At 42.1% G+C, this 22,485-nt stretch overlaps 1 long non-coding RNA gene and 1 pseudogene across 2 annotated transcripts in view; both read left to right on the forward strand.

Moving 5' to 3' along the window:
* LOC112631783 overlaps nt 1–22,485 on the forward strand; it is a 75,572-nt gene that overhangs the window by 33,348 nt on the left and 19,739 nt on the right. The gene's annotated exons all lie outside the window — the stretch shown is intronic.
* On the forward strand, nt 13,389–13,883 carry LOC112631782 (annotated as a pseudogene). Its single transcript, XR_003121194.1, has one exon. The product of XR_003121194.1 is annotated as a 60S ribosomal protein L23a pseudogene (transcript).

A 22,485-nucleotide genomic window follows, 5' to 3' on the forward strand; every position in this document is an offset into this window, starting at 1 on the left:
AAAAAAAAAAAAAAAAAAAAAAAAAAAAAAAAGGGCCCCCCGATCTCCCTTCGCTGGCTTTCTTTTCGGACTCAGCCCGCTTGCACCCAGGTGATTAAAAAGCTTTATTGCTCACACAAAGCCTGTTTGGTGGTCTGTTTACATGGACGCGCGTGACTTGAATATATTTTTGCTATAAAAAAATTGAACAATATGCGTGATGTGAAAAAAAGCTGCCTTATCTTTTAGTCTCCCAACTGCAGTCCTCGTCTCAGAGGTAGCTATTGTTTTCAATTTGGTGAATATCGTCCCAGATCTTTATTTCTTATATTTACTTACAAAGATGAGTGTATACCCAAATACAGCTTTTTATGTATATGTGTATGGGGTATGTGTATATATGTGTTTATATAAGTGAGTGTCACATTATATGAGTTGTTCCATACCTTGCTTTTAAAAATTTATGTCTTGAGTTTTTCACTTCAGAACAGCATAGATTTAACACATTTTTAAAAACAGGCTAGTCAGTATTCTTTACGGTGGAGACACAATCTTTGATTTAACCCCCTCCCGTATTGGCTGAAATTTAGGGTCTTTCCAATTATTTGGTATCATAAACAACATAACTCTGAAAATCCTTGTACTTCCCTTTTAACCCACATGGGCAATTATTTCTCTAAGGCAGATGGTGAGAAATAAAAGATGGGGCGGAATTTTAAGTGCATTTTTGTTTCTTGTGTTTGTACATACTGTCCAAATGCCTCCCTTGAAGTCCTGACCATTTTTTTTCTTTTTTTATGACCGAGTTTTGCTCCTGTTGCCCAGACAGGAGTGCAATGGTGCACTCTCGGCTCACCGCAACCTCTGCCTCCCGGGATAAAGCGATTCTCCTGCCTCAGCCTCCCTAGTAGCTGGGATTACAGGCATGTGCCACCACGCCCAGCTAATTTTGTATTTTTAGTAGAGACAGGGTTTCTCCATGTTGGTCAGGCTGGTCTCGAACTCCCGACCTCAGGTGATCCTTCCTCCTTGTCCTCCCCAAGTGTTGGGATAACAGGAGTGAGCCACCGGGTCCGGTCAGTCCGAAAAGAGAGTCAGCAAAGAGAGATAAGGGTGGGGCCGTTTCATAGGATTTGGGTAGGTAAAGGAAAATTATAGTCAAAGTGGGGTTGTTCTCTGGCGGGCAGGAGTGGGGGTCACAAGGTGCTCAGTGGGGGAGCTTTTTGAGCCAGGATGAGCCAGGAAAAGGGCTTCACACTAAGCTTTCATCACTTAAGGCAAGGACCAGCCATTTTCACTTCTTTTGTGGTGGAATGTCATCGGTTAAGGCGGGGCAGGGCATTTTCACTTCTTTTGTTACTTCACTTCTTTTGTTTTCACTTCAGGACATTTGGGTGTATATGTGCAAGTCACAGGGGATGCGATGGCTTGGCTTGGGCTCAGAGGCCTGACAACAAGATCTGTTTTTTTTTTTTTTTGAGACAGAATCTCATTCTGTCTCCCAGGCTGGTGTGCAGTGGCGCCATCTCTGCTTATTGCAACCTCTGCCTCCCAGATTCAAGCGATTCTCCTGGCTCAGCCTCCGGAGTAGCTTGGATTAAAGGTGTGCGCCACCACGCCTGGCTAATTTTTTTTTGTATTTTTAGTAGTGACGGGGTTTCGCCATGTTGGCCAGGTTGGTCTCAAACTCCTGACCTCAGGTGATCCACCACCCGCCTCAGCCTTCCAAAGTGCTGGGACTACAGGTGTGAGCCATCGTACCCGGCCAAGACAAGGCAATATATATATATATATTTTAATACTTTAAGTTCTAGGGTACATGTGCACAACGTGCAGGTTTGTTACATATGTATGCATGTGCCATGTTGGTGTGCTGCACCCATTAACTCATCCATCAATGACAGACTGGATTAAGAAAATGTGGCACATATACACCATGGAATACTATACAGCCATAAAAACGAATGAGTTCGTGTCCTTTGTAGGGACATGGATGCAGCTGGAAACCATCATTCTCAGCAAACTATCACAAGAACAGAAAACCAAACACCACATGTTCTCACTCATAGGTGGGAATTGAACAATGAGAACACTTGGACACAGGAAGGGGAACATCGTAAGGCATTATTTTTAGAGGAGTGACTTTTATTTAAAAGTGAGAAGCAGAATTTTGCCTCTGGAAGTTGAAACTCTAACTTTGGGGTCCTCTGTTTCATTGTAAAATGGGTGTGAATCTCACATCACCAACTCAGATGTGCCGGACATATCACCATAACCCTAACCATTTCATTTGCACCTGAACTGAAGTCTCAGTCAAATTAGGGGCTATCAGTGAATTCCCATGCCAGTTAGTGTGGGGTTTGTTTGCAAACCCGAGGCCTGGTTGCTTGGTTGTGGCAGAAGACAGAGAGGCACTGGTGAGGAGTGGGGTGAGGATGGGTTTGCTGTTTTTTTTTCTTGCTGTTAGCTACCCTCAGAGGCCGCTGCAGGAGTGCATGCTCTCCCATCTGGTCCTTGTTGGACTGTGCGTGTCTCAGCTGCATGGACTCACCAGACCTGGCTCTTTCTCTGCTGTTTCTCACCTCTTGGAGGCAGAGAAAATGCTTGGCTGTAGTTCCTTGACAGGTTGGTGTGCAGGGAATTGTATCTGACTCTCTCCATGCCCACTGTGTGGCCATGCTTTATAGCCACACCGATGACCCTGAGCTGGTGGGGTGGACACTGGGAGCTTTGTCACACCCTGGGCTTTACATAAGCACAGAGGGACAGGACCTGTTCTCTTAGATTCCCCAAGCAGATCTATGATTTCTAGAAATCCTTGCCTCCACTTGGCCCCAGGCCAGTTATAGGGAGAATGGAGGGGGACCCATAGGTAGGGTGAAGATTCATTAGTGCTGGTCGGCCTGGAACAGTCCTGGTTCATGTCTGTGTCCAAGGCAGTCATTAACAACGCTCCCTTTCACTTTCAGAAGGGTCCTGGTATAGACAGTAAACTATGTGATCACCCTACTCAAACAGAATCTAGTTTATCTGGTTCCTTTTTGATTCTCCCCTCTTCCAACCTTGAGAATCGATATCTCATTTTGGTTTGGAAAACGTGGTTTTTAACAAGCTCCTCATATTCTTCCTAATTGAGTGTTTATGGTGTAAGATTCATGCTGTGACTCTTTCAAGGCCAGGCATTTGACTCTGAAAACCCAGATGTTTGCAACTCCAAAAGCCATTTCCCCTGATTTCCCGATGTAATAACCCTTTCCGGGGATGTACAATGGACGCCTCACAGTCTACTCTGTCTGGCAAAAGGGCCATGGAGTAGAAAGAAATGACCACTAATGAAAACCACATTGCTGAGGATTCTAAAAACTTATCTTACCACATCTCCCTCCTGTAATCCCTCCTGCCTTTACAAAGAAAGTTTACTTCTCATGGAGGTGTCCTCTGCTACCCGACTCCCCAGGAAGTGGGATCAGAATCTTGGCTCTAAGCTGGGGGATCTGGAGAGTTTCCATGCAAGATCAGTGTGGTTTGCTGACCTAGGGCCATCTGGGGTGACTTTGGCCAATGACAGGGCAGATGCCCATCCTGATCACAAGTGCTCCTGAAGGTCAAGGAGTTAGACACAACCTTGGAGAGTCTGAATTGAGTGAAATTACCCTGAATTCACTAAAGTGAAGTTTCTGCCACCCATGGGAATGGGCACACAAAATAGAAACTAAATAAAGTCATGGAAAAATAAAGCAAGTTCCACTTTTTGCATATCTGAGTTGTGGCCTCGGACTCACCTCTGCTACATGCAGAGACTCCTGTGCGACTTATATTAATAATAATAATAATGATGACAACAATGAGGATGGCTAATATTTATGGACTGCTTGCTCTGTGCCACGCTGTGTTCTAAGGGCTTTCCATATCATTCTATTGTAGCTACTATTATGTGTCCCATTTTACAGAAGAAAACTGAGTCGCAGAGAGATGAAATGATTGTCCAAGGTCAGAGTATACATTGGCCCCACAGACTGAAGACAAATCCCAGAATGGAATTGGTAGCAGGTCACTCCAAGACATGAGAACACTGGTGTGTGGACATAAGGCAAATGTCTTAGAAATTCTTATTGATTTAGAAATATTAATGGGCTGTGATGAGACTGCACTGGGAAAAAACCCCAAAACTATAGTTTCTGGGTATATGCAGGATAGCCAGCAAAAGGAAGACATTTAGGAGCAAGAAAAGGATAATTTTTTTTTTTTTTTTTTTAAGACCGAGTTTTGCACTGTCGCCCGGGCTGGAGTGCAATGGCGTGATCTTGGCTCACTGCAACCTCCGCCTCCCTGCCTCAGCCTCCCAAGTAGCTGGGATACAAGCATGTGCCACCACACCTGGCTAATTTTTTGTATTTTTATTAGAGACGGCGTTTCACTATGTTGGCCAGGCTGGTCGAACTCCTGACCTCGTGATCCGCCTGCCTCGGCCTCCCAAAGTGCTGGGATTACAGGCATGAGCCACCGCGCCTGGCCGGAAAGGATAATTTAAAGCTCTTCTGTGCCTGGGTGTGGTGGTTCATGCCTGTAATCCCGACACTTTGGGAAGTTAAGACGGGTGGAGAGCTTGAGCCCAGGAGTTCGAGACCAGCCTGGACAACACAGTGAGACCTCTGTCTCTCTCTACAAAAAATACAAAAATTAGCCAGGTCTGGTGGCACATGCCTGTAGTCCCAGCTACTCAGGAGGCTGAGGCGGGAGGGTCACTGGAGCCAGGGAGGTCGAGGTTGCAGTGAGCCATGATCATACCACTATACTCCAGCCTGGGGGATGGAAAGAGACCCTGTCTCAAAAATAAATAAATAAATAAATAAATAAGCAAGTACATAAATAAGTAAGTAAATAAATAAATAAATATGAAAGCTCTTCTGGGAATTTCAAAGTGAACTAAGATTTGTCCTAGAAGGAGAGAAGCCTTGTAGCTTGTTGTTCCACATCAGCAACCCCAGCCTCACTGACCACCCAGGTAGAGGGATCCCAGGTTTTCACCTGCCACGAATTCCTTGAGCCACTGCAGAGCTGCTGTGTTTTGGAGGTGCCTCCTAGATTCATGGCCAGAGGGAAAATGCGCTCATCCTAAAGGAGATGAGATTTTTATTTTGTTTTGTTTTGGAGACAACCTCTAAGAGTTTCCGGAAGAGCAGCTTCCCCCGATGTTGTCGGTGGGAAGTGGAACATTTGATGGTAGCCCGTCACGCACATGCTAAGGTGGGTGCGTGGGGCACTTCTGCAAACTGCAAGAGCCTAGGCCAAGCCTGCCCCCTGTTCTCCATCTTGCGAGACAGCCAAGTCCTAGAAGAAAAGACGAGGAGAGGAGGCAGGGCAGGGCATGCAGGTTGAGGAATGAACTCGCTTCCATTGGTCCCCTGAAGGAGAGGTACTTGTAGTCCCACACTCTAAACTGGCTAACAATAACCCCCAGGTAGGTGAGGAGATCGGAGGGAGAGGGGTATGGCCGGGGAGGCGGCAGGACTTCAGAACTTCCGATGCAGCAGGGCTTGGGAGCAGGAGAGGAGAGACGACCTCAAAGGATGTCTGGGCCTAAGGGCCTGGGGCCACCTTGAGGTCCCTGTGCACCGCATGAGGCACAGGCTGTAGCTGGGCATTTCCTGGTGTGGCTGAGTACAGTGTGGATGCAGCACAGAAAGCCAGAGCTTGGCTAAAGGGAGCTGTAACCAAGCCAGAGGCTGTCTCAGAGGATGCGGGGCCTCAGAGGAGGCCTGTGGGGACAGAATAGGCCCCAGGGACCAGGCATCTCTTCCCACAGTTGTTGCAAGTCCCACACTTTCAATATTCCCAGAGTTTAGACGCAGCTCTAGGAAAGGAAGAGGGAAAAACCGGAACTGCTGAAAGAAGTTATAACACTGGCTGAGAATGGCCCGCATTGGCTAAGATTTAATTTTCACTCCAACTTAAGGGTTGGTGGTGAATGGTGATGACAATTCTTAATAGAAACAATTAATTTATTATAAAAAATTAAAGTCCCAATTCCTGTATATCAGACTTTAATCTAAGTAACGTACCCATGCTGTTTGTTTTGGGAAGTTTGCTAGAATAGGCCCTATGGTACTCAAAAAGTAGCATCTGAGATTCTTTTTTTTTGTTTTTGGTAGAGGTCTTGCTTTGTTGCTCGGGCTGGTCTTGAACTCAAGCAATCCTCCTGCCTCAGCCTCTCAAAGCACTGGGATTACAGGTGTGAGCCACTATGCTGGCCTTAACACCTGAGATTCTCAAAGAAAACGGGAAATCACCAGATGAAAAGAATTCTGGTTTGTGCATTCCAATGAGTGGTGATTCTCTTGATTTGTGATGTGAGAGGTGGGAGCCGTGGCTCTGTCTGAATGAAGACAATGCCAGTTCCTGTGGAAAAGGGTTTTTATTCACGTTTTGATTGTTGCTTACAGGCAAGAAACAAAGGAAAGAAATAGAAGTGTTTGTTTTTGAGAGAGACTTTGAGAGACCTGCGGGAACCCATAGATTTGCAGTGGGCTCAGATGATAGTGGGAGGGTGGATCCCCGCACTCTCTGGCACCGAGGGCATTGTGTTAAAGGGCTGTTGGCAGAGACACTGGTGACTTTGTGCCAGGGCAGCAGATAACCCTTCTTCGAGCAGCCTCATGGGCAGTACAGGTCAAACAGGAGGGAGGAGCTGGGCAGGAAGAGGCTGGCAGCAGGATGGCTGGGCTCTGGGAGGCACAGAAGGTCATGCCTGGAAGACTTGGATACAACACAAAGAAGCTGAGACTCGGACATGTGGGTTACATATGACAGGTTTGAAGAGCTCCATAATGATTAGGTGCAAGAATATCACATTTCTTTACTTTTCTGAGCAAAAGCATACCTGGCACAATGTTCACTGGCCTAACAGGATATTCCAGTCAGTCAAGAAAAAAAATCAATAATTTACACCTAGTAATTATATGTATGTATTGAAGCAATGTGATGTTTCAGTGCATGTATACATAGTATAATGATCAAATCGGGGTAATTACTATATCCATCACTTCAAACATTTATCATTTCTTTGTGGTGACAACATTCCAAACTTTCTAGCTATATTCAAAGGTCCATACATGGTTATTTGTGATAGTCGCCGTACTGTGTAACTGACGTGGTCTGGCTGTGTCCCCGCCCAAATCTCATCTTGAATTGTAGTTCCCATAATCCCCATGTGTTGAGGGAGGGACCCTTTGGGAGGTAATTGAATCATGGGGACTATTACTTCCATGGTGTTCTCGTGATAGTGAGTTCTCACGAGAGATCTGATGGCTTTATGAAGGATGATTCCCCTGCATACACTCTCTTTTGCCTGTCATCATGACGACATGGCTTTGCTCCTCCTTCACCTTCTGCCATGATTGTGAGGCCTCCCCAGCCATGTGAAACTGAGTCCATTAAACTTTTTTCTTTATAAATTACCCAGTCTTGGGTATGTCCTTATAGCAGAATGAGAATGGACTAATACAGTAATAGAGCAAAAATACTTATTTTTTCTATCTAATTGTAACTTTGTACCCATTGACCAACCTCTCCTGGTCTCTCCCTCTCTCCTTCCCTGTCCTCTCCCCAGCCTCTAGTAATTACTAATCTACTCTCTACTTCTACAAAATCAATTTTTAAAGATTCTACATATGAGTGAGATCATGTAGTCTTTGTCTTCCTGTGCCTGGTTTATTTCATGCAACATAATGCCTGCCAGGTTCATCCATGTTATTGCAAATGGCAGGATTTCATTGTGTTTTATGGCTGAATAATATTCCATTGTGTGTGTGTGTATGCATTTATATCACATTTTCTTTCTTTCTTTCTTTCTTTCTTTCTTTCTTTCTTTCTTTCTTTCTTTCTTTCTTTCTTTCTTTCTCTCTCTCTCTCTCTTTCTTTCTTTCTACTTTCTCTCTTTCTTTCTCTCTCTCTTTCTTTCTTTCTCTCTCTCTCTCTCTCTTTCTTTCTTTCTTTCTCTCTTTCTCTCTCTCTTTCTTTCTTTCTTTTTTTTTGACAGATTCTTGCTCTGTTGCCCAGGCTGGAGTGCAGTGGCATGATCTCAGCTCACTTCAATCTCTGCCTTCGGGTTCAAGTGATTCTTCTGAGTCAGCCTCCCAAGTAGCTGGGACTAAAGGCATGCACCACCACACCTGGAAAATTTTTTAATTTTTAGTAGACAAAGAGTTTCACCATCTTGGCCAGGCTGGTCTCGAACTCTTGACCTCAGGTGATCCACCCACCTCGACCTCCCAAAGTGCTGGGATTACAGGCATGAGCCATGGTGTCCAGTCTATATCACATTTTCTTTACTTATTCATCATTAGATGGCCTACTATCAAAAAGACAAAAAATGACCAGGTGCAGTGACTCATGCCTGTAACCCCAGCACTTTGGGAGATTAAGGCAGGAGGATCACTTGAGCCCAGGAGTTCAAGACCAGTCTGGGCAACATAGCAAGACCTTGTCTCTATAAAAACTTTAAAAATTAACTAGGTGTGATGGCATATGCCTGTAGTTCCAGCTACTTGAGGGGTTGAGATGGGAGGATCGCTTGAGCCTAGGCTGCCAAAGCTGCAGTGAGCTGTGATTGTGCCACTGCACTCCAGCCTGGGTGACAGAATGAGACCCTGTCTCAAAAAAAAAAAAAGCTAGCATGTATGTGGAGAAAGGGGAATACTTATACACTATTGGTGGGAATGTCGATTAGTACAGCCATATGGAAAACAATATAGAGGTTCCTCAAAAAATTAAAAATAAAGCTACCATGGGGGCCAGGCACAGTGATTCATGCCTCTAATTCCAGCACTTTGGGAGGCCAAGGCAGGCGAATCATGAGGTCAGGAGTTCGAGACCAGCCTGACCAACATGGTGAGACCCCGTCTGTACTAAAAAGACAAAAATTAGCCAGGTTTGGTGGCACGTGCCTGTAATCTCAGCTACTGAGGTGGCTGAGGCAGAAGAATGGCTTGAACCCGGGAAGCAGAGGTTGCAGTGAGCCGAGATCACACCACTGCACTCCAGCCTAGGCGACAGAGCAAGACTCCATCTCAAAAAAAAAAAAAAAAAAAAAAAAAAGGCCGGGCGTGGTGGCTCACGCCTGTAATCTGTAATCCCAGCACTTTGGGAGGCCGAGGTGGGCGGATCATGAGGTCAGGAGATCAAGACCATCCTGGCTAACACGGTGAAACCCTGTCTGTACTGAAAATACAAAAAAATTAGCCGGGCGTGGTGGCGGGCACCTGTAGTCCCAGCTACTAGGGAGGCTGAGGCAAGAGAATGGCGTGAACCCGGGAGGTGGATGTTGCAGTGAGCCAAGATCACACCACTGCACTCCAGCCTGGGCAACACAGCAAGACTCCTTCTCAAAAAAACAAAACAAACAAACAAAAGGACTGCCATGGGATTCAGCAGTCCCATTACTGGTTATCTATCCAAAGGAAATGAAATCAGTGTGTTGAAGAAACATTCGCATTCCCGTGTTTATTGCAGCACCATTCACAATAGTTATGACAATAGTTATGAAGTCAATCAGGAAGTCATTTTTGGAAGGCTATGTCTCCAAATGAAGGTATTTATCCTCTGGGTACCCAAATCTCCCAAACAGAATCTTGGGTAAGGAGACAAATGGTTTGGGGTAGGTCAGTGACAGTATATACTATCGCTTCCATTGCTTGGATTCCCCAGCCAAGTGGATCTTGGCTTCAGGAGAAACAGCAGCACTGGCCAGAAAATACGCAGTGTCCCTATAAGGTATCTCTCCAGCTGGCACAGGAACCGGCTGCCAATAGACCATTCCTCTGTTCTCCTGAGCCACCTGGTTTTGGAGATGGGACACCATGACAAGATCAATGAGTCCCATGGGCATTAGCCTCTTGGCTTACTTTGTCTCTGCAAAATGCTTCTTCATCAGAAGTAATATTGTGTGGGAGACTATGACAGGCTACAAGGCATCTAGCACGACTACAGAGAGAGTGCTGGCAGCAGCATGACAACGGCCAAGGAAACCAAATCCAAATCCGGAAAAGTGCCCGTTCCAAAGGGAACAAATCGCTGCTCCCTCCCTGATGGAAGAGGTCCAATGTAATCAACCTGCCACCTGGTAGCTGCCTCCTCCCCCAGCTTCCTCATTCCACTCAGTGGCACAGTCAGTCATGCAGCTGAGCAGGCCAAAATCCCAGGAGTTTGCTGTCGTTTGTCCTTTTCCCTCACACTCAATATCCAAACTGCCAGGGGGTCCTATTATCTCTACTTTTAAAACAGACCCCAAATCTGATCTCTTCTCAACCACCTCCACCTCTATCACCCTAATCCAAGCCACTGTCATCTCACCCAGAGCACTGCAATAGCCTTCTAGCTGGTCAGGCTGCTTCTACTCTACACACCAGCCAGAGGGATGTTTTAAAATTTTAAAAATTGTGATAAAATATATATATAACATAAAATTTACCATCTAAACCATTTTTAAGTAGGCAGTTCAGTAGTGTTAAGTACATTCACATTATTGTGCAACCAATCTTCAAAACCCTCTTATGTTGCAAAACTGAGACTCTATACTTATTAAACACTAACTCCCCATTCCTCCTCCCCTAGTCCCTGGCAACCATCATTCTACCTTCTGGTCTATGAATTTGACTACTCCAGGTATCTCACGTGAATAAGAGGAATCATATAATATTTGTCTTTTTGTGACTTGTCTATTTCACTTAGCATAATGCCCTCAAGACCTATCTCTGTTATCGCATATGTCAGAATTTCCCTCCTTTCGAAAGTGGAATAATATTCCATTGTATGTAGGTACCATATTCTGTTTATCCAGAGTGAATTTTAAAGACATGTATTACGCTCAGTTTACTCCTCAAATACATGACATAGGAAAGAAGCAAATGGATAAACTGTAATGTGATTATACAGTGATTTGAACAAACCAACTGGAAAAAGATATTTTTGAGACAATGGGGCAATTTGAACCAGAATTGGAGATTTGTTAAGGGACTATTTTAAGAAATAGTCATTTTTTGCTTTTGTGATAAGGCTATTGTGGCTAGGTTTTTTAAAAAACTTTTTATCTTCTAGGGATACCTACTGAAGTAGTAATGAATAAGTCACTACCTGGAATTTAAGTACTCTAGAAAAACTATGTGTGTGTAGGGAGAAATCAGGAGAAATCAGATGGGCAAAATGGTAATCATTGTTGAAGCTGACATGCATAAATGAGGGTTTATTATATTTTCCTCTCTACTTTTGTATATATTTAAAGATGTCTGTTAAAAATTCTTAAAGATGAGTACCAGACCTATTACATTACTTTTCTAAAAATTTTCCAATAACTTTTTACTACTCATAGAATAAAATACACTGGTATAATATTATAGTATTATTGTAGTGTGATAGTATGATATTCCAGCACAGAATTGTGAGGATTACATGAATTTATACATGTAAAGCATTGGGAGGAGTGCCTGGTGCGTCGTAAGTGCTATACAACTGTTTGATATTAGTACTAGTTTAACTTATCAACAATAAAAATGGGAATTCACTATGCTTAAGCTTAAAAAAAAACACTTTTTGAAGACTTTAAAATAGGATTTTTATAAGTCATGTTCATAGAAAGATAAAAATTATGAATAGTAAATAAAATTAGAAAAATCAGTGGAGGAAGATAGCCTTTTAAAATGGCACTAGAGTAGTTGGACACCCCGAAGCAAAAAATATGACCTGTGACCTAGTTTACATCACATACAAAATTCAACTCAAAATAGATCATGCACGTAAATGAAAATGTAAGAGTGTAAACGTTTTAGAGAAAAATGTAAGAAAAAATCTTCATGATCTAGGGATAAGCAAATCGTTCTTAAGTCTTGCCACCAGAAGCAAGATTCAAAAAGGGAAATGTTGATAAATTAGACTTCATCAAAATATTTACATTTTTACTTTGTAAATACTGCCATGTACCACACAAAGACATTTCAGTCAATGATAGACTACATATACTATAGTGGTGCCATAAGATTATAATACCATATTTTTTCTGTTCCTTTTCTGCGTTTAGACATGTTTAGATACACAAATTTCACTGTTACAACTGCCTACACTATTTAGTACACTAACATGCTATACAGTGTTGTATTCTAGGAACAGTAGGCTATACCGTGTAGCCCAGGAGTGTCATAAACTATGTCATCTAGATTTGTGTAAGTATACTCTCTGATGTTTGCACAATGAGGAGATCACCCAACAATGCATCTCTCAGAACATATCCCCATCATTAAGTGATGCATGAGTGTGCCCAGTTAAAAGGAAGAAAAGAAAGCCACACACTGGAGAAAATATTTGCAAATCACATATCCAGCAAAGGACTAGTATGTAGAATATATAAAGAACTCTCAAAACTCACCAGTAAAATAGCAAACAATCCAATTAAAATAAAAGACATGACACACACATATACATACATATATACACACACATATATACATACGTATTGATGGCAAACAAGCACATGAAAAGCTGTTCAACATCATTAGACATTGGAGAAATGCAAATTAAAATCACAATGAGATTTTGGCAGGGTGTAATGGCTCACAACTGTAATCCCAGAGCTTTGGGAGGCCAAGGTGGGCAGATCATTTGAGGTCAGGAGTTCCAGATCAGCCTGGCCAACATGGTGAAACGCCCTCTCTACCAAAAACCACAAAAATTAGCCGGGCATGGTGGCGCATGCCTGTAATTCCAGCTACTCAGGAGGCTGAGGTGGGAAGATTGCTTGAGCCTGGTGGGCAGAGGTTGCAGGGAGCTGAAATTCCACCACTGCACTCCAGCCTGAGTGACAGAGCGAAACCCTGTCTAAAAAACAAAAAACAAAAACAAACGAACCAAAAAAAAAAAAAACCCAAAGAGATTTGTATGTCAGCAGATTACAGACTAGGAAACCCCAGCCCCTCTGCACCCACGAAGACACCAATTCAACATACAGGGACCAATTCCTTTGCAACAAATCTAGAAGCTAAAAGAGGCTTCTGAACCCCAGGTGAGCACAGAAACAGCCTCATGGAAGCCAACTGGAAAATATGTGGCAGTTGCTTTCCATACTCCCTTCCCTGGTTTAGCACGACATGATCAGGAGAAAAGTTGCGCTCCTGGCTTCTCCCTGGGAAGGGACGGAGAAGACTGACGTATGTGTCAATTTTAGACTTTTCAGGGGTTTGTCCAAACAACTTGTTTCTGTCATGTCTGAATTTAAGAAGTGATAGGAGGCCGGGCGCGGTGGCTCAAGCCTGTAATCCCAGCACTTTGGGAGGCCAAGACGGGCAGATCACGAGGTCAGGAGATCAAGACCATCCTGGCTAACCAGGTGAAACCCGTCTCTACTAAAAAATACAAAAGCTTTTCACAAGATGGCGCCGAAAGCGAAGAAGGAAGCTCCTGCCCCTCCTAAAGCCGAAGCCAAAGCGAAGGCTTTAAAGGCCAAGAAGGCAGTGTTGAAAGGTGTCCACAGCCACAAAAAAAAGAAGATCCGCACGTCACCCACCTTCCGGGGGCCCAAGACACTGCGACTCCGGAGGCAGCCCAAATATCCTTGGAAGAGCGCCCCCAGGAGAAACAAGCTTGACCACTATGCTATCATCAAGTTTCCTCTGACCACTGAGTCTGCCATGAAGAAGATAGAAGACAACAACACACTTGTGTTCACTGTAGATGTTAAAGCCAACAAGCACCAGATTAAACAGGCTGTTAAGAAGCTCTATGACATTGATGTGGCCAAGGTCAACACCCTGATTCGGCCTGATGGAGAGAAAAAGGCATATGTTCGACTGGCTCCTGATTACGACACTTTGGATGTTGCCAACAAAATTGGGATCATCTAAACTGAGTCCAGCTGCCTAATTCTTTTTTTTTTTTTTTTTTTGAGACGGAGTCTCGCTCTGTCGCCCAGGCTGGAGTGCAGTGGCCGGATCTCAGCTCACTGCAAGCTCCGCCTCCCGGGTTCACGCCATTCTCTGGCCTCAGCCTCCCGAGTAGCTGGGACTACAGGCGCCCGCCACCTCGCCCGGCTAGTTTTTTGTATTTCTTAATAGAGACGGGGTTTCACCGTGTTAGCCAGGATGGTCTCGATCTCCTGACCTCGTGATCCGCCCGTCTGGGCCTCCCAAAGTGCTGGGATTACAGGCTTGAGCCACCGCGCCCAGCCCGCCTAATTCTAAATATATATATATATATATATATATATCTTTTCAACATAAAAAAAAAAATACAAAAAACTAGCTGAGCGAGGTGGCGGGCACCTGTAGTCCCAGCTACTTGGGAGGCTGAGGCAGGAGAATGGCTTAAACCCGGGAGGCGGAGCTTGCAGTGAGCCGAGACCCGGCCACTGCACTCCAGCCCGGGTGACAGAGCAAGACTCCGTCTCAAAAAAAAAAAAAAAAAAAAAGAAGTGATAGGAAAAGGTACCAGGTTGGAAGCCACTGAGAACAAAGGCAAGGTTTGGACTAGTAGGCACTCACTCACCATAGTCCCTCCCCTGGCTCAGTGTGGTGTGGTCAGAAGAAAATCTCTAACTCTCAGCTTCTACATTGGTAGAGAAAGAGAAGAATGGAGTTTGAATTCAACATCCTGGCTTTTCAGGGGACTGCCCAAGGAACTGGTTTTTGTTTCACCTGCCTTGGAGTGCTGATATGACTTTAGGTATACTTTAGGTACCGAGGGGTTACTGAGAACAAAAGAGAGCTAGGTAGTTGGCTGCTGCCCCAGAAGACCTGCAGTGCAGCAGACAGAGGCTGATACAGCTCAGTGGCCTCTCTCGGTGAAGGGGGAAGGAATAGGGAGAAGAGCAGAGTATGCATCCAACATTCTGGCTTTTGAGGGGGCTGCTTGAGGAACTAGTTTCTGTCTCACTTCACTTGGCATGCTGATGAGATTCAGCATACTCTGGAAGCCTAGGGCTGCTGAGAACAAAAGAGAGCTGGGCAGCTTAAAGCAGCTGAAGAAAACCTGCAGTGCTACAGAAAGACACCAGAGAAAGCAAGAGATTACTAGCTTCTGAAAAAAGAAACAGTGAGATCACTCTAATTGGGATTTTACATGCACAAGTCCAGAGAACAGACATCCAGAAGAGGTTTGAAAGGCCCACAGGATCTCTAGTTAGGCTGATTTTGTTTTCCCTCTACAAAGTCAGTCTGCAAATACAGAAAGGGGGCTATATATATGTATCTTTTTCAAATGTGTGGATCTCACCACAGATTACAAGGCACATAAAGAAACAAGGAAATTTGGCAGGTGCAACGGAGTAAAATAAATATCCAGAAACCAACCTTAAAGAAACATAGATATATGAACTACCTGAGAAAGAATTCGAAATAACCATCATAAAGAAGTTCAATGAACTCAGGAAAAGGATGAGAATGTTAACAGAGAAAATATAAAAAGAGGCCTGGCGCGGTGGCTCACACCTGTAATCCCAGCACTTTGGGAGGCTGAGGCAGGTGGATCACGGGTCAGGAGATCGAGACCATCCTGGCTAACACGGTAAAATCCCGTCTCTACTAAAAACACAAAAAATTAGCTGGGCGAGGTGGCGGGCGCCTGTAGTCCCAGCTACTCGGGAGACTGAGGCAGGAGAATGGCGTAAACCCAGGAGGCGGAGCTTGCAGTGAGCTGAGATCCGGCCACTGCACTCCAGCCTGGGCGACAGAGCGAGACTCCATCTCAAAAAAAATAAAAAAAATAAAAAAAAATAAAAAAAATGAAAAATTCAATAGAAGGGTCAAACATTCACTAAAGGGGCTGGGTACAGTTCTCACACCTATAATCCCAGCATTTTGAGAGGCTGAGGCAGGAGGATCACTTGAACCCAGGACTTCGAAATCAGCCTGGGAAACAGCGAGATGCCCTCTCTACAAAAAAATAAATAAATAATTAGCCAGACATGGTGGCACATGCCTATAGTCCCAGCTACTTGGGAGACTGAGGCAGGAGGATCACTTGAGCCCAGAAGCTTGAGGCTCCAGTTAGCTAAGATCACACCACTGCACTTAAGCCTGAGCAATGGAGTGTGACTCTGTCCCCCTACCCCCCAAAAATCACTAAAAGGGTTATAGACTTGATCAGTCAGTAAACTCAAAGACAGGACATTTGAGATTATCCAGTCAGAGGGGGAAAAAAAAGATGAATGAAAAAGAATGGGCTGAGCACGGTAGCTCACACCTGTAATCCCAGCACTTTGAGAGGCTGAGGTGGGTGGATCACTTGAGGTCAAGAGTTCGAGACCAGCCTGGCCAACATGGTTGAAACTCTGTTACCAAATACAAAAATTAGCTGGGTGTGGTGGCACGCACCTGTAGTCCCAGCTACTCAGGAGGCTGAGGTGGAAGAATTACTTGAACCTGGGAGGCAGGGGTAGCAGTGAGCTGAGATTATGGCACTGTACTCCAGCCTGGGTGACAGAGTGAGATCCTGTCTCAAAAAAAAAAAAAAAAAGAAGAAAAAAGAAAAGAAAAAGTGAAGAAAGTTTAAGGGATTTACAGGACACTATCAAGCAAGCCTATACATACATTATGGAAGTTGCAGAAGGAATACAGAGAGAAATGAACAGAAAGCTTATTTGAAAAAAAAAAATGGCTTAAAATTTCTCATATCTGGGGAAAGATATGGATAAGATTTAAGAACCCCAGGAGACTCCAACTATGATAAATCCAAAGAAGTCTACACCAAGACACATTACAATTAAATTGTTGAATATCTAAAACAAAGAGAAAATTGAAAAAGCAGCAAGAAAAAAAATGACTTGCGTGGACAAGACAGCCCTCATAAGACTATCAGGGATTTCTCGGTAGAAGCCTTGCAGGCCGGAAGAGAGTGGGATGTTATATTCAAAGTGCTGAAATAAAATGAAATTTAAAAGCCCTGCCAACTAAGTATTCTGTCTCTGGTAAAACTGCCTTTCATAGATAAAGGAGAAAGACTTTCCCAAATAAACAGCTCAGGAAGTTCATTCCCACTAAACCTGCCTTACAAGAACTGCTAAAGAAAGTCCCTTGAGTTAGAACAATAGGATGCGAGACAGCAGCACAAAAGGATATGAAAGTATAAAGTTTACTTGTAGAGGTTAATATATAGAACAATAGAGAATACTGCAATACTGTAACTGTGGTATGAAGTCACTTACAATTCTGGTGTAGAAGTTGAAAATCAAGTACAAAAAAGAAATATAACTAAAAATATGTTAATGAAGACACTATATAAAAAGATGTAATTTGTGACAGCAATAACAAAGTGTGGGGAGGAAAGAAGTAAAAAAGTTATTTTGGTGTGCAACTGAAGTTAAGTTGTCAGCTTAAAATAAAGTGTTTCAACTATGAGATGTTTTCTTTTATTATTATTATTTTTTGAGACAGAGTCTCGCTCTGTCACCCAGGTTGGAGTGCAGTGGCGTGATCTCGGCTCACTGCAACCTCTGTCTCCCAGGTTCAAGTAATTTTCCTGTCTCAGCCTCCTGGGTAGCTGGGATAACAGGCACACACCACCATGCCCAGATAATTTTTGTATTTCTAGTAGAGACAGGGTTTCACCACGTTAGTCATGCTTGCCTCGAACTCCTGACCTCAAGTGATCCACCCGCCTCGGCCTCCCAAAGTGCTGGGATTATAGGGATGAGCCACTGTGCCTAGCCTACAAGATGTTTTATGTAAACCTCATCATAACCAAAAAAAGAAAATACTTATGACACACAAAAGGAAATGAGAAAGGAATCAAAGCATGCCACTGGAAAAAAAAAAATCAGTGGAACAAAAAGGCTGATAGCAAGGCAGGAAAAGAGAGATGAAATTCTATAAGAAAGAAAACAATTAACAAAATGACAATAGTAAATCTTTCCCTTAAGTAATTACTTTAAATGTAAATGGATTAAACTCTTCAATTAAAAAACAAGGAGTGCATGAATAGATAAAAAGAACTAAGATTCAACCACGTGCTGTCTATAAGATACTCTATTTATTTATTTATCTATTTAGAGACAAAGTCTTGCTCTGTCACCCAGGCTGGAGTGCAGTGGCGCAATCCTGGCTCATGGCAACCTCCGCCTCCCAGGTTCAAGTGATTCTTGTGCCTCAGCCTCCTGAGTAGCTGGGATTACATGTGCGTACCACCATGCCCAGCTAATTTTTGTATTTTTAAGTAGAGACGGGGTTTTACCATGTTGGCCAGGTTGGTCTCGAACTTCTGACCTCAGGTGATCTGTCCATCTCAGCCTCCCAGAATGCTAGGATTACAGGTGTGAGCCACCATGCCTGGCCAAGAGACTCACTTTAGATTAAGGACACACAGAGGCTGAATATGAAAGAATGGAAGAAAAAAAATGCATGCAAATGTTAAACAAAAGGGAGCAGGGGTGGCCATACTTATGTCAGACAAAATAGACTTTAAGTCAAAAGCTGTCACAAGAGGTAAAGAAGGACATTATATAATGAAAAACGGGTCAGTTCATTAGAAACATATAAACTTTTAAAATATATATGCACCCAGATTCAGAGCACCCGAATATAAGAAGCAAATATTGACCAAACTGAAGGGAGAAATAGAAGCAACACATTAATAGTAGGAGATTTCAAATGCCACTATGAACAACTGATAGACTATCAAGGCAGAAAATTAATATATAAACAAAAGACTTGAACAACACTGTAGTCAAATAGTCCTAAGAGACATATATGCAATGTTCCATTGAATAGCAGCAAAGTATACATTCTTCTCAAGAATATACAGATCATTCTCCAGGAGAGATCATGTGTTAGATGATAAAATAAGTCTTAACAAATTTAAGAACATCAAAATAATACCAAGTATCTTGTGTGATGACAATGGGATGAAACTAGAAATAGTAGCAGAAGGAAAAACAAAAAATTCATAAATATGAAGAAATTAAACAACACACTCTCAATCAATCAATGGGTCAAAGAAGAAGTCAAAAGGATAATTAGACAATATCTTTTTTTTTTTTTTTTGAGACGGAGTCTTGCTCTGTCGACCGGGCTGGAGTGCAGTGGCCGGATCTCAGCTCACTGCAAGCTCCGCCTCCCAGGTTTACGCCATTCTCCTGCCTCAGCCTCCCGAGTAGCTGGGACTACAGGCGCCCGCCACCTCGCCAGGCTAGTTTTTTGTATTTTTTAGTAGAGACGGGGTTTCACCGTGTTAGCCAGGATGGTCTCGATCTCCTGACCTCGTGATCCGCCCGTCTCGGCCTCCCAAAGTGCTGGGATTACAGGCTTGAGCCACCGCGCCCGGCCAATTAGAAAATATCTTTAGACAAATGAAAACAAATATACCCAAACTTATTTCATACTGCAAGAACAATACCAGGAGGGAAATTTAAAGCAGTGAAGGGCTATCTTGAAAAACAAGATAACAGTAAACAACCTAACTTTACACCTCAAGGAACTAGAAAAAGAAAAGCAAAGTGAGTACAAATTTAGCAGAAGGAAGAAAATAATAAAAATTATGGAATAAATATGTGAATTAGAGAAGAGAAAAATAATAGATGACATTATCTGATAGATAGAAAACCCTAAAGCTTCCACCAAAAAAATCTGTTAAAACTAATAAGTGAATTCAGCAAAGTTACAGGATACAAAATCAACATACAAAAATTAGTTGTGCTTCTACAATCCAAAATGGAAATTAACAAAACAGTTCCAAGGCTCAGCACGGTGGCTCATGCCTGTAATCCTAGCACTTTGGGAGGCTGAGGCGGGTAGATCACAAGGTCAAGAGTTCAAGATCAGACTGACCAACATGGTGAAACACTGTATCTACTAAAAACACAAAAATTAGCCAGGTGTGGTGGCACGCACCTGGAATCCCAGCTACTTGGGAGGCTGAGGCAGGAGAATCACTTGAATCCAGGAGGCAGAGGTTGCAGTGAGTCAAGATCATGCCACTGCACTCCAGCCTGGGTGAAAGAGCAAGACTCCATCTCAAAAAAAAGAAAAAAAAAAGAAAAAGAAAGAAAGAAAATTTCTGTTTACAGTAGCATCAAAAATAATATAATATAATATTGAGGAATAAATATAAGGAAGTGAAAGACTTGTACAGTGAAAACTATAAAACATTGTTGAAAGAAATTTAAGATGACACAAATAAATTGAAATGTTTCATTTTCATGGATTGAAAGACTTAATATTCCTAAAATGTTCATACTACTCAAAATGATCTACAGATTTAATGCAATCCCAGTCAAAATCTCAATGGCTTTTTTCTTCTTCTTTTCTTTTTTTTTTTATTTTTTGCAGAAATAGAAAAAAAATCCTACATTTCTTATGGAACCACAAAGGACTCTGAACCCGTTCAAGGTCCTTTGACAAAATGACCTGGATTCTTGAAACTATCTTAAAAAAACAAATCTGGAGGTCTCACATGGTCTGACTTGAAAACATATTGCAAAGCTACAGTATTCAAAACAGTATGGTACTAGCATAGAGACAGATGTATAGATCAATGGAATAAAATACAGACCCCAGACATAAATCCACACATATATGGTCAAATGACCTTCAACAAGGTGCCAAGACTATACAATAGGGAAACTAGTTTCTTCAGCAAATGGTGCTGGGAAAGCTGAATATTCACAAGAAAATAATAAAGTTGGACCCTTTTCTGACACCATACACAAAAGTCAACTCAAAATGTATTAAAGATTTAAACATAAGAGCTGAAACCACAAAGCTTCTAGAAAAAGACATAGGGAGAAACCTTCATAACATTGTTTTGACAATGATGTTTTGGACATGACACTAAAAGCACAAACAACAAAAGCAAAAATAAACAAGTGGGACTACATGAAACTGAAAAGCTGTGTGCTCAAAAGAAACAATTATAGAGTGAAAAGGCAACCTACAGAATGGGAGAAAATATCTGTAAACCATAAATCTCATATGAGGTTAATAGCCAAAGTATATAAGGACCCCCTACAATTCAGTAAACAAAGTAATAAATAATCTGATTTTAAAATAGGCAAAAGATTTGAATAGACATTTTCCCAAAGAAGATGCACAAATGGCCAACAGATATATAAAAAGATGCTACATCACTAATCATCAAGGAAATGCAAATCAAAACCACAATGATCTATCACCTCACATCTGTTAGAAGGGGCATTGTAAAATAAACACACACACACATACACAGAAAATAAGTGCTGATGAGAATGCAGAGAAACTGCAACCCTTTGCATTATTGGTGGGAATGTAAAATGATGCAGCTGCTGTGATAAACAAGTATGGAGATTCTGTAATAAATTAAGAATAGAGCTACCTCTGATCCTGCAATCCCACTTTTGGGTATATGACCAAAAGAATTGAAATCAGAATATTCTTCATTGCAGCTTATTTTTGTGAAGAAGATTGAAGAAGATTCTGTTTTCAATTCAAGATTTACAATGAATCTTCATTGCAGCTTATTCACAATAGCCAAGAGGTAGAAACAACCTAATGAATGAATGGATAAACAAAGTGTAGACACATACAAAATGGACATATACATTGTATACATATACAATTACATGTTATTCAGCCTTAAAAAAGAAAGAAATCCTGCCATACACAACCACATGAGTAAAACCTATAGATATTATGCTAAGTGACATAAGCTAGCCATAGGACAAATGTTGCATGATGCTCTTTATATGAGGTATCTACAATATTCAGTCTCATAGAAGGAGAAAGGAGAACGGGGGTTGCCAGGAGTTTCAGGAAGAAGGAAGTGGGAAATTGCTATTCAATGGGTTTAGAGTTTCAGTCATGCAAGATGAAAAAATCCTAGAAATCTGTTGTGCAACAATGTGCTTATAGTTAACTATGCTATGCTATTGTTAACTATAATACTATACTAACTATAATCTGTAATAACTATGGTTATTATAGTTATAACTATATTATATTGGTGCAAAAGTAATTGCAGTTTTTGCCATTGATGCTGCAATTACTTTTGCACCAACCTATTAGTTAACTATAATGTTATACTAACAATATTATGCTATAGTATCTATATACTTAGAAAGTTAGGAGGGTCGAACTCATATCATGTATTTATTAACACATTAAGAGACACTCATTTGGCCAATCTGTTGGGAAAAAAAGAGAAAACCACAAAGACATATCAACACCTGTGAAAAGAATAAAATATAGATAAAAAATAAAGATCATCAACACCTGTGAAAAGAAGGAAAAAGAGAAAAAAAGAAAAGAAAAAAGCAGAGACACCACCAAAGGCTCGTGAGGATGTAGAACTGATGGGCCATTCACACATGGTCATAGGATATAAGATTAATAGACAAAAAAAAATTATTTACTCCCATATACTAGCAACAAGTATGTATAAACTGAAATTAAAAATAGAATGCTATTTATAATTGCTCAAAAAATGAGGTGATTAGGTATAAATTTAACAAAACATGTATATGCTGAAAACTATAAAATGATGATGAAAGAAATAAAAGAT

The sequence above is a fragment of the Theropithecus gelada genome, chromosome 9 (assembly GCF_003255815.1).
Source record: "Theropithecus gelada isolate Dixy chromosome 9, Tgel_1.0, whole genome shotgun sequence".
Taxonomy (NCBI): domain Eukaryota; kingdom Metazoa; phylum Chordata; class Mammalia; order Primates; family Cercopithecidae; genus Theropithecus; species Theropithecus gelada.